Source organism: Triturus cristatus, chromosome 10 (genome assembly GCF_964204655.1).
Source record: "Triturus cristatus chromosome 10, aTriCri1.1, whole genome shotgun sequence".
NCBI lineage: Eukaryota > Metazoa > Chordata > Amphibia > Caudata > Salamandridae > Triturus > Triturus cristatus.
In genome coordinates this window covers 749,297,307-749,311,337 of record NC_140593.1, presented here as the reverse complement: position 1 = coordinate 749,311,337, position 14,031 = coordinate 749,297,307, and positions in this window count along the sequence as shown.

Here is a 14,031-nt window from a genome sequence, read left to right as displayed (position 1 = left end):
GGCCTAGGCTTCATCTCCGTACTGTTTAGATTTCTCCTAATTTTTTCATTATATGATGACAACCTGGTGCAATATAAAACACTAGAATAAGTATTCTTAACTAGGCTCTACTTGTTTATTTTAATTGAACAGGTTATTAAATGTAATTTTAGAGTTATGCTTTCCATACACTTGTTAGGTATGGCAAAATTCTCTGATAGTCATGGGACAGCAGTCAAATTTGAGTGAGTAAGATACATTTGTACCTACTAGTTTCTACAGTGTTGTGAAGTTCACCCTCTTACGGTTCTATGGCTTTACATATTAATATATATCTGATGTGTATCTAGTGTTTATAAAGTCAGGATCACTCAACTTCTGAGTACCCTCATAATTCCAAGTTGTATGCTACAGAAAGGTGTACGAGTCTTCAATCTTTCCAGGTTAAGCCGCTGCAGCAAGTGCCAGTCCTTTTCTCATTTGTCTACTTAGCTCTGTGACAAGTTGCTATACCTCTCTACGGATCACTGAAAATTCCATGCATTATATGATATGTGTCACAAGGCAGACCTTCAGTTATTCTGTGGCCTTGGTGTCTATAGGTTGAAGGAGTCAGACTTGGGAGATGAACAAGAAAGGTCTTGTCATAGTATTGGTATACGAGATTCAAGTGTTTTGTGAAAGGGTGAGAAGGACTGACCTTATAGTCTTTACAATTGCCTACCACTTGCCTGTAATCTGTTACAGCACTACGCAGGGTCTCGTAGGACTCTGCCACTGTCATCGCCAGCTACAAGGACTGCTTCCTGGGCTATTTTGATGCATGTGAGTGTGGGACTACATCCCCCAGCAAGCACCAGCGGCGACCACGCAACACACGTCACCACACGAGCCAGGAGGCGCTTAAGAGGGGGCAAGGGCTACCGCAGCACGGAAGCCCGATAGTCTTGACAATTGCCTACCGCTTGCCTGTAATCTGTCACAGCACTACGCAGGGTCTCATAGGATTCTGCCACCGTCATCGCCAGCTACAAGGACTGCTTCCTGGGATATTCTGACACCTGTGAATGTGGGACTACATCCCCCAGCAGCGCCAGCGCCGCACACGTCCCCATATGCGCCAGGAGGTTGTTAAGAGGAGGCCAGGGCTCCTGCAGTGCGGGAGCCCGATAGTCTTGACAATTGCCTAAAACTTGCCTGTAATCTGCCGCAGCACTACGCAGGGACTCGTACGACTCTGCCACAGTCATCGCCAGCTACAAGGACTGCTTCCTGGCCTATTCTGACGCCTGTGAGTGTGGGACTACATCCCCAAGCAGCGCGCACGCCGCACACGTCGCTACACACGCCAGGAGGTACTTAAGAGGGTGCCAGGGCTCCCGCAGCGTCTGCTACTGAAAGAGGCCGGGCTGGGCTCACCCTTTTGGCCTGTGGATATTTTGTGCCGGGTAAACTCCCCATTTGTGGCCGTAAGGTATGGAGGGATTTTGGACTTCCATACCCAACATCAAACATTTTTGTGATAATTAATCTACAGTTTATAAGCACCGGACTATACACTTATATAGATGGGTGGAGGATCCAATGAATTGCCTTAACATTTTCTCGGACAACAATCAGTCAAGCCGTTAGCATTTGTCTACGTGTATGTTTACGTGTATGCAAAAGAGCTGTTGCACGAATCACTCCCCCTTTTTGTTGAAGAACGTTGCAAGCAGCACCTTTTTCCTCCTGTTGGGGGCCAAGAAATTGCCCTGGAAAGTTTGCATTGTGCAAAGTATTTTGTATTCCTGGGTGTAATTGGAGTTCTGGGACTAATTTATTGGATGTGCCTGTGGGTTATAGTAGGCTTAGAGTGTGTTAGAGTAGAGTAGGGAATCACGGTAACGAATGGGGAAGCGTAGGACAGTTGGCTCAGCAGTAACTATGGACTAATTTTTAAAGCGGGCTGCATCAGTACTGGATAAAGTGATAGAACTGGTGAATAGGCGTTTATTAAGATCTCCTATAACCTCCCATCTTTCCCAAACTTCAGGCACAATTCCTCCTGTGGATAATAGCGTTGACCTACTTGATAATTCGGGACTACTAGACCTAGAATTACCAGAGTGTGCGTCCAGTCATTTACCCGAACAACAGATACCCCTTAGTCCCACCATCATAACGATTACTGCCCGGGGGGGGGGGGAGGCAAATGCAATTTTGTCTAATAGTGTTGTGGGGGTGAAAATAGGTCTCCTTTTATATTCATCTATTATTAGACCAGTTACTCGTGGGAGTGCAGGACAGGGGGAGTGTGTTAACCAAGAGCCGGATGTGAAAATAAAAGGCCAGCCACCTGGAGGGAAGGCAAAAAGGTCAAGGATGGATCCACTTCCTAAGAATACACCGGTAACACAGGGACTGACTAATGAAGATATGAAGTTATTTCTTGAATCCATGCAGAACATGCTTAAAGACATTGTGGACATCAAGTTAGGCCCAATTATCGAGCGGTTGACCTCGATCGAAAACAGTATCTTTAAATTTACTAATCGCACCCTAAGGGGGACGGAGATAAATCCCTTGACGGCTCCTTTAATACGGGATGGTTCAGATCTAGGAACCTTACAAACAATCATTAAGGATAATCCACCCCCCACATCAAGGCCGCTGAGTAATAAAGTACACTCCCGACTGGCCTCGCTCCCATATACATCGTATACTGCTATTGACCCAGGTACAACTTTAGGTTTAGAAGAAAGTTCAGGTGCTCGAAGTCAAAAAGAGAGCAATATACATGAGAAGCATAATTCGAAAGTACAAAAGGATGCCTTGAAGAATTTTACGTATAGTTTGCCTGATATTCATTTACCACCAGAGTCAACCCCATACGTGGTGGTATTGTGGAATGTGCCGACTCTCCCCCAGGGTAGAAGGGAGGATTACACCCAATTAAAAAAATATGGTACTACATTGCTTAACGTAATACGGCACTTGGAATAAGGGCAGAGAGATACATAAATATGGTGCAAAGAGTTAACTGGGTGGGTAGCTCTCGCAAGCCTTTCCATGGTGACTGTGTCATCATTAATTTTAACCTACCCCATCTTGCAGAAAGGATTTTTTTTCTACTATTATTAATTCACTCTATGACAATAAGCCGTCAATTATGGCCCTAACCTTAGGCTTCTTCTACAAACCTTATCCTATGGGGCGTAGCCTTCTGGCAAACACTCCCAATGGCCCAGATAACATCACTATGCCATTAGATCATTCCTTCAAGGAAACTGGTTATTACCCGGGCACCAGACACAAAGCATTGGAATTATTCTGGATATGGTCCGTGAGACCCACTCTTATCCCTCCCTCCTACTCTTGAGTTGGCTAATCACTTTGCACCTCTGACAACCTTAGGTGCTTGTGACTGACTTAGCCCTAGGCCTGCACCATCGAATCAAGTGACATCACATAACTTGACCTTAGTATCTTGGAACATTGCGGGCGTTAATACGAAATTAAATATCAATGTATGGCCGGAATTTTTAATAAACTCACAAATTATTTATATACTGGAAACCTGGCATACTGAACCCTTCTATATTGATAGCTTCTCAATAATCGATACACAAGCAACATCTTCACGAAATGGAAGGGAAAAGGGTGGCTTAGCAGCTTTACTTTCGGTTACATGCCCGTTAACCCTAAAGAAAGCTTATATCAACTCACCCTATTTCCAATTGTTGTTGTTATACTCTAATGATTCTCAGTGTTTTGTGGTAATTAACTTTTATAATAATGTTTCCGACAACACAAGAGACCAAGTAATTATATCAACAGAGAAGGAGCTCGATATTTTCTTGAACCAAGTTAAGAGCGATTATTTTTTGATTTGGGCTGGAGATTTTAATATTAGGAGATGTGGTGACGTAGATGGGAAATTATGTGGATACGGGAATAGGGATGGTGGAAGTTATACACCTTTTTCAGATAATGCCTATCGTGAAACAATAAATAGGGCAATGCATAAATACAATCTAGAAGTGGTGGACCAGTCGCTATCGGAGGGGAAATTTAGAGCTACCAACCTTCGTAGAGCATGGTCAATGCTCAATAATTGATCACATATTAATTTCGGCATATGGCCAAAATCAAATAGTGAAAATGGAGGTTAAAAAGAGCTGTCTAAGCGACCACCATCCACTAATTTTAACTGTCAGACTAAATGAAATACCCTAGACAGGGCCACGCCTAGCCCCGACCATAACAACGCAGGGAGAAAACGGCATTTTGATTAAATGGTCTGGCATAAATCCAAATGCATTTGTGGAGAGATTGCTGATCAATTGTAATAATGATATAGAAATATGTAATAGGAGGGATACAACTAATAACCAGATCATTTGGGCTTTCTGTAACATTACTTCTGTAATTTCCCAGGGATTAAAAAAAAGAGCAATAAGATAAGGAAGAAAACAGTTAGCTGGTTTGACTCGGAATGTACGGAAGAAAACCAGCAATTAAGAAATGCTCTGAAAATTAAACCTAGAGATAGAGAACAGGTCAAAAACCGTAGGATGATATATAAACAGACCACGGATAAGAGAAAGAGGGGGATCCAAAATGAGGCATGGGAAAAACTGACGCAGGCTGCAGACATAAGGAACTCATCTCTTTTTTGGAAAACAATAAATCACCCCTACTTTAAAGATAGCGGTGCCGTAAAAATTGAAAGTTTAGCACAGCCTCAAGACTAGATAAGTCATTTCACAAAGGTTTTTAATTCAAATAAGGAATCTCACATTTTATCATTAAATAGTGATCCCAATGGTACTTCCAAATTATCAAATAAAAATGAGAATTTTATAACTATTCACACCCCAAATATGGATACTATTACTCTTGAGGAAGTTACGTTGGCCCTGGAAAAAAGTGCAAACGGAAAAGCCCCCAGAGTCGATGGGGTTCCCATAGATATTTTCAAATTCAAGATAAGTTTCTGGGCCCCTATACTACAGAAAACATTTAATATTATCGCTGAGGGCCTGATACTGAGAACATGGACTGAAAGTATTATCGTCCCGATATTTAAGAAGGGTAACAGGAGTGATGCAAAATGCTATCGCCCGATTTCACTCCTCGATACAACTTCCGAATTGATGGGCAGGATACTGCTAGAAAGGCTGGAATTGTAGGTAGGGGAACAAATATTCTTACTGAAACACCATATGGCTTCCGTAGGGAATAGGGACAATAGAACAATGTATCAATTTGCATATGTTGATTGGTAAATACACGATTGCAAAAAAGAGCCACTTACATCTTTGCTTTCTTGACCTCACCAGCGCTTTTGATTTGGTAAATCATTCTAAGCTGTGGCAAACAGTGATTCATATGAGCGCATCAAATGACATTGTTGTATATCTCTCACAAATGTATAGTCGCTTGAGCGCCAGAGTTCACTATGGGTTAGATGGAGAGTGTACAACAACTTTTAAGGTAACCCGGGGAATCAGACAGGGATGCGTGCTTGCCCCTCTTCTTTTTTCATTGTATATAAATAGGGTTGACGAGGAGTTACAAAAATTAAATGCCGACGCACCGAAAGTTGTTAAACGTTGTGTTCAATTTTACTTTATGCGGATGACGCAGTTCTTTTATCAAGAACTGCGAATGGGCTTAAGCTCCTCATAGAAATATTTGCGGATTTCATGTCTGAAAAAGATTTGTTGCTTAATTTGAAAAAAACATTCACAATGGTGTGTGGGCAAGGAAGAGCAAAAACAAAGGTTCATCATGTAAATAATGTCCCTATTGAATTAACAAACTCATTTGTATACCTAGCTCTAGTTTTTACAGCGAGTGGATGTTGGAGAGCCCATATTGAACAACGTAAACAAAAATTTGCTAGAACGACCGAAGCATTTTTTAGATTTTCCAGAAAGATGGCCAACAAACCAATCAGAGAAATGATGACACTATACAAGAGTAAGTGTATTAGTGGTACCAGTTATGGTGCAGCACTATGGGGGGCGGCAGATTGCAGAAGCCTTCATACACAAGAAAATGCTTTTTTGCGAAGGTTGTTAGCGGTACCGAACTCAACCCCTACTTATAGCGTCCACAGAGAATTAGGGGCTCCGTACATTTTCGATTTTATAAGTACTGTAAGCTTAAACACTTGGCATGGGATATGGAGTAAGGAGGGCACAAAGTTCACACAGGATGTTATTAAAGTCTCTATTGCACTAGACTATGAGAGGAAAATCCCATGGCTGATATATATTAAAAATCTTTTAAATGAATGTACCATAAACATTGATCTGGAAAACCCCTCCAAATACAAGAGTATGATAAAAAAAAATGTTGAAGACTAATTTGAATGACTCACGTACATGGTTGAGGGAAGTTGATGCTAATATGAAACCCTTGACAAAGGAGTATTATGATAGAACCTTTGGGACAGGCATACAAAATTATTTCTTACAGGTCGCAAACATAACACATAGATTCTACCTTACAAGACTACGGATGGGATTGGCCCATTTTTTAATAGCTTTTCCAAAAATGGGTAAGTAGAACTGAAATTTCCCAAAGTGTCCATGTACATCAAACCAGACAACGTTGCATTTTATCCTATTTTGTGATTTTTATAGAACCATTAGAAAAGAATACTTACGCCCTCTGTCCCGAAGTGAGAGGCTATTCTTATATAAACCTGCCTTCAAATATATATGTGGTCCAGCAAATCTAAAAGTGTGTAATGCAGTGGTGGTTTTTATCCAGACGGCAATTAAAGAACAAGTTACTTACCTTCGGTAACGATGTATCTGTTATAAACATTAGTTAGTTAGATTCCTCACCTTAGAATATCCCCAGGAGTCAGGCTGGATCCGGAAAGATTTTTGTAGCAATACCCCTTGCGCGTCGCTAGGCGTCATCTGCGGCTCCGCGTCCGTCGTTGGCGACCTGCGCCGGAATGATGTCGTCGGAGTACTTAGACGCTGCCCTCGCGCGCTGACGTCAGTTCTTGTACATAGCTTTCCGCGCCAGGGACGCTGAGCCATGCAAGAGACCGACACTGGTGCCAAAAAATCTAGGGCCCTGAAAGGGAGAACCTTAACCCTAGATGTCGGTTCGCAGAACGGGGAGGCTGGGTGGGTCGGTGAGGAATCTAACTAACTAATGTTTCTTACAGATACATCGTTACCGAAGGTAAGTAACTTGTTCATCTGAAAGAAACACGTTAGTTAGATTCCTCACCTTAGAATAGATACCCCAGCAATACCAACCCCGGTGGTGGGTCTGCGAACCAAGATCACACCAGAAAGTCCTGGAGAACAGAACGGCCAAAGGGGCCATCCCTCCGGACTTGGCTGTCCAGGCAGTAATGTCTCGCAAACGTGTGCAGCGAAGCCCACGTCGCCGCCTGACAGATGTCTTGTAAGGGGACTCCTCGTCCCAGTGCAGTCGTGGCCGCTGTGGCCCGAGTAGAATGGGCCCGTAGCCCAACAGGAGGAACCTTTTTCGCCAAAGAATAGCAGGTCTTAATACACAACACGACCCACCGAGATATGGTCCGCTTGTGTACAGCTTTACCCTTCGTAGCCCCTACGTATCCAACAAAAAGTTGGTCGTCCACCCGGAACTGTCTTGTGCGGGCCAAATAAAAGGATAGCGCACGTTTTGGGTCCAGACGGTGGAGCCTCTCTTCATCTTTTGAAGGATGCGGAGGCGGAAAGAAGGTGGGCAGCGTGACAGATTGCCCGATGTGAAAGGGAGTCACGACTTTAGGCAGAAAAGAAGGACGTGTCCGGAGGACAACTTTGTCCGGATAAACTGAAAGGAAGGGAGGCTTGGAAGACAAAGCCTGGAGCTCACCCACCCGCCTAGCGGAGGTGATTGCTACCAAGAAAGCAGTTTTCAAAGTCAAAAGACGGATGGGACAGTTATGAAGGGGCTCAAAGGGAGCGCACATCAGAAATGTGACAACAAGGTTCAAGTCCCACTGAGGCATTACGAAAGGAACAGGAGGGTACATATGAGTAATGCCCTTGAGAAAGCGTGAAACAACAGGGGACTTGAAAAGAGAAGGCTGATCAGGAAGCCGAAGGAAGGCAGAGATAGCAGCAAGATAACCTTTCAAGGTGCCCAGAGCAGAGCCCTGCTGGGCCAAAGAAAGAAGAAAGAGGAGAACCTCAGAAAGAGGGGCAGAAAGGGGATCCACAGCCTTTGCTGTGCACCATGCCACAAATTTGTTCCACCGGCAGGCGTATACCGTCTTTGTGGAGGGACGCCTGGCTGCCAGAATGATATCACAGACTTCAGGAGGCAAGTCAAATGGCATCAACTGCCGCCGCTCAATCTCCACGCATGTAGGTGGAGGCTGGACAGGTTCGGGTGGAGGACCGTCCCCTGCTGCTGCGACAGAAGGTCCTCCTGAAGAGGCAGTCGTATCGGGGGATCGATGGACATACTGAGTAGCTCGAGATACCAGTACCTTCGTGCCCAATCCGGAGCCACCAAGATGACTTGGGCCCGGTCGCGCCTGATCTTCTTCAGCACTCTGGGCAGAAGTGGTAAAGGCGGAAAGGCGTACAACAGACCGCAACTCCACTCGTGACGAAAAGCATCTCCGAGCGAGTGCCGCCTTGGAAACTCCAACGTGCAGAACTGCTGACATTGCGCGTTCTCTTCGGTGGCGAATAGATCTAACCAAGGCTCTCCCCACTGCAGAAAGAGACCTTGTGCCACGTCTGAGTTCAAACGCCATTCGTGATCCATCATGCACCGGCGGCTGAGTTCGTCCGCTCTGGCGTTCAGAGAGCCCGCCAGATGTTGAACCACTAGGGTGATGCCCTGGTGTTCCAGCCATGTCCAGAGGCGCAGGGCCTCCTGACAAAGGGTCCACGACCCCACCCCGCCCTGTTTGTTGCAATACCACATGGCGGTGGTGTTGTCTGTGAACACCTGCACGACACTTCCCCGGACAGAGGGAAGGAAGGCTTTCAGTGCAAGTCGGATCGCCCTCAGCTCCAAAAGATTGATATGGAGCCGAGTCTCCGCCGGAGACCAGAGTCCTCTGATCTCCGCCTCTCCCATATGGCCCCCCCATCCCAGAAGGGACGCATCCGTCACTACCACGTGCTCCGGTTGGGGAAGGGAGAGGGATCTGCCGCTGACCCAATCGCGATCCGTGAGCCACCACTGCAGCTGTTTCGCAGTGCCCTCCGAGAGCAAGACGTGGTCGGAAAGGTTGCCTCGATGCTGGGTCCACTGAAACTTCAGGTCCCACTGCAGAGCCCGCATCCGCCATCTGGCGTGAGGTACTAACAGGATGCAGGAGGCCATCAGCCCCAGAAGCCGCAGCACCAACCTGACCGAAATCCAGGACAGAGGCCGGAAGATGGGAATCAGGGCGCAAATGTCCAGGATCCGCTGTTACGGCGGATAGACCCGGAACTGTGCCGAATCGAGAACCGCCCCTATGAAAAGGAGCTTTTGGGAAGGACTCAGGTGCGACTTTGGCACATTGATGGAGAACCCCAGCGAATGCAGGAGGTCTGCCGTAGTCTGGAGGTGGGAGACAACCTGGTAGGGCGAGCCCGCCTTCAACAGGCAGTCGTCGAGATAGGGGAAGACTGGGACCCCTGATCTGCGCAGATGAGCTGCGACCACCGCCATCACTTTCGTGAACACCCGAGGGGCACTGGTGAGGCTGAAGGGGAGCACAGTGAACTGAAAGTGCTCTTGACCCACTGTGAACCGCAGGTAACGCCGGTGGGCCGGCAGGACGGGGATGTGGAAGTAAGCGTCCTGCAAGTCCAACGCTACCATCCAGTCTCCAGGGTCTAGGGCAGCAAGAACCTGAGCCAAAGTGAGCATCTTGAACCGTTCCTTCCGGAGGAAGGCGTTCACGCTTCTGAGATCCAAGATCGGGCGTAGGCCCCCTTTGCCCTTCTTGGGAACCAGAAAGTAGTGGGAATAGCAACCACGACCTACTTCTGGACCAGGAACGCGCTCAACGGCCTCTTTGGCCAAGAGGGCCGTAACCTCCTCCCGGAGAAGATGCAAATGATCCCCCGACATACGGTGGTTCTGCGGTGGCATGGCTGGAGGGGTCGTCTCGAAGGGGAGGGAGTAGCCCCTTCGGACGATTTGCAGCACCCACCTGTCCGAAGTGATGGAGTGCCAGTGGAGCAGGTGATGGCGAACTCTGCCCCCACTGGCGTTGAATGGGCCTGAAAGCTCGGACTAGGGCTTTGAGGCGGATGCTGCCGGGGTGGATGTGGACTGACCGGCACGTTGTCCTCCAGAACCGCCTCGGCGGAAACCACGTCCGCGACCGCGTGCAGGTTGGTTCTGCGGCCGGTGGCTGGACGGACATGAGGAGGCGCCCCTTCCTTGGCCACGTAAGGGGCGAAAAGCGGAAGTTTGCGGCCGCGGGCCGAAAGACCCAAGGACTTGGGTGTGGCCCGGGAGTCCTTGAACCGGGCCAGCGCACTGTCCGCCTTCTCGCCAAAAAGGCGAGTGCCATCGAAGGGCATGTCCATGAGGGAGCTTTGGACATCCCCTGAAAACGACGTGGACCTCAGCCAGGCGTGACGCCGAAGCGCCACCGTGGTGGAAATAGCCCGACCCAGCGAGTCCGTGGTGTCAAGTCCACATCTAATGGCGTGCCGCGCTGCATCTCGCCTGTTAGCAAGTGCTTGGGTGAGTCGCTCCCGGGCCTCCTCCGGGCACAAGGGCAGCACGTCCTCCACCGCATCCCACAGCGAGTGGGAGTAACGGTCCAACAGGCAAGCGGTATTTAAAGACCGCAGTCCCAAACTCAGGGACGAGAACAGTGTCTTGCCAAACTGCTCCAACCTCTTGGATTCCCTATCCGGAGGAGCGGACGGGAAGGAGGATTGGGAGGTTGAGGCCTGGATAACCAGGCTCTCGGGGGTGGGGTGGTGGGAGAGGAATGCGGGGTCGCCCGGAGCAGGGCGGTGGCGCCGGGCAATGTTCCTGTCCACAGGAGGGACTGTAGAGGGCTTGGACCAAGTGCCCTGGAGAAAGTCAATGAGGGCCTCATTAAACTGCAGCAGAGGCTCAGTGGAGCTTGCTGTCGGTTGAAGGACCTCGGTGAGGACGTTAGTCCTCACAGCCACAGCAGGCAACTCGAGCCCTAGGGCTTCGGCTGCCTTGCGCAGCACCACAGAAAAGGCTGCACCTTCCTCCGAGGCCACAGTCGGAGGAGAGATGAATCCAGTGTCTGGAGAGGTATCCAAACCGCTGGCGTCCCCCAATTCCTCTGCCCAGTCCTGAGACAAATGGGCCTGTACGGCCAGAGAGTCCTGAGACCCCTCCCAGTCGCCCTCATCATCCGATTTCTGGTAGACAGGAGGAATGATCGGAGCCGGACGGTGGATGAAGTGGGCACCCATCGGCGCCGGTAACGGTGCCGTACCGGCGCCGGGTCCGGAATAGGGCTAAACTGAGGCTCGACGCAATGCGGGGCCGGCGTCGGGGGCGGAACCGGTGTCGGCGCCGGCGGAGGAGGCGTCGTGAGGTCGACCGGCACCGGCAGAGATCCAGGCCTGGATCCCTCGGGGACCTGCGGCGTCGGGGCCGGAGCCCTCGACGGCGCCGGGGCCGGAGCCGCCGGCACGCAAGGTCGCCCAGTCAACCCTGCGGGGCCCGAAGGCGCGCCGGCAGGCGTCGACGGCGGAGCCAGATTCCTCATGGCCGAGAGGAAGGCACTGACCTCCGCCGGAGTCGCGTCAGTCCCAGGGACCGGAGGGTATGGGGACGAGCGCGGCGCCTGCGGCTTCGACGGAGCCACGGGGGTGGAACCACCCGGACCCTCGGACGGGTTGCGCGACCGGCGAGGTGAGTCCGAAGAGCGAGGACGCCGCTTGGACTTCTTAGAATGTTTAGAGTGACGGGACTTACCCAAAGATCCCGATGAGCGATGTCGATGGCTGCAGCTCCGCGAACGGTCCTTGGACCTCCTCCTGGACCGGGACCGAGAGCGACACGGAGCCGAGTGTCGAAGCTCGAGTAGCTTACGGGACCGCTCCCGTCTAGCCTTTGACGTCAAGGCCTGACAGTCGGGGCACGACTCCGTGTCATGGTCGGCCCCCAGGCAGTACAGGCACCGGCGATGGTGATCCGTTACCGACATCAGTCGGTGACAGGCGTCACAATGCTTGAATCCAGGCATCCTACCGGCACCAGAGTCGAGTCGAGTAACCAAAAGAGGTCAAAAAGTCAGTCAAAAAGTGACTAGGGGTAAGCTCTTCCCGGATCGGCGCTTACTGGCGCGGAAAAAAGAAGATCTGACGCCAGCACGCGAGGGCGGCGTGTAAGTACTCCGACGACGTCATTCCGGCGCACGACGCCAACGACGGACGCGGAGCCGCAGACGACGCCTAGCGACACGCAAGGGGTATTGCTACAAAAATCTTTCCGGATCCAGCCTGACGCCTGGGGATATTCTAAGGTGAGGAATCTAACTAACGTGTTTCTTTCAGATATAAGACATAACAATTCCCATTTGGAGGCCCTTTTATATGAGGAAATTGGGTCTCAAAATGATGTATAATGACTTATGGAAATACTGCAGATAATATGACCAAATGTTTTTTAGACTGAAATTGCGTGAGGAAATATTAGTAATCCGGACACAAAATGATGTTGTCCCAAGAATATATTCTGTGTTTCTGTGTCTCAGCACTTTTATTTCTGCACTGTATTTTTAGAAATTTCGATGGAAAATTTTACCTGGGTATTTTATTCAGGATCTTGTTTTTAAGATAATGTAATTATGAATACAGTTAAATCCCTGCCTGAATGGTGGTTACTGCACATCTTTTGTGCCTATTGATCACTGAGACTGTTAAAAATTGCTTGGTCAGTCTCAATATAGTCTTCGTTATAGTACTGTACTAAAACTAGAAATCTGTACATATTATGTAACGGACATGAGTAGTTGATGGTACTTGTGGATTTTAAAAAAAAATCAGATTTGTCATTTTAAATTAATTTTATGTATTTATGATGTCTTATGATCTTAGTATGCTTTTATGTTTTTTGTTTTTAAACCAAATAAAGCTTTGAAATTTGAATTTGAATTTGACTGACCTAAACCTTCAGGATCAATGCTGGGTGCTTTTCTTTAAAACCCAACTGCAACTCTAGGACCAGTGTTGAATTTAAGAATTTAGATGCTCTTAAAGGAGGGAATGAGCACTGACCTTTATTCCTTGGAGCAGTTGTGGAATATATGTTGAGTCTTGAATATGCTGTGTAGTCTAGACTAAAACACAATGAGATCTATAGAATACATGGTCCAGGAAGTCTGTGAATAAGGGTTGGGGAGATCAGCATACATGTAACATACTTCTTTCAATGCTTGTAGAGTGAAGATAGTTGCAACTAGGATATGCCTTCATCATTGTAGTATTGTTACGTACAGGACCCTTAGACGGCCTTGGGGATGGACAAGAGTGCTGAACTACGTCTTAAGGAACACACTCTGTTGCAGATCCTCAGCTGGTCCAGGGTATTTTAGAAGCTCTGACTGTGAGTGCTGGGTACAGGCCTCAGCAGCTCATGAGCAAAGGCCTGTGCCTATAGTATCAGCACAGACGCAGTAATAGGAGCTTGTTTTGTGGATGTGCTACCGCTTGCACTGGCGGGGGGGGGGGGGTCTTTGAGCTATCTCAAGACAAGTATTTACCTGCCAAATTACCTAAACTGAAACACTGGATAAATAAATGTCCATTACTCTTCAATGATTTGCATTATTAATAGCAACTTTGAATTCATAAGCTTTGGCTATCCAGGCCAGCAAAAGGGAAACAACTTTAAATATAAGTGTATTAATTTTGCTCTAAAGGATTGACAAATTACTGATACTAAAGAGTGAACCTGGCTTACAGAAGAGCATAACTCACTGTTGAGAGTAAATGCCTCAATCAAATGTATGCACTATAATTTTGAATTAGGATGTTAAGATCTTTGTTTAAAGACGGACTATGCTTTAGAAGACAAGGCCAGTTACTGTGGAAACAAAACTACTTGCAG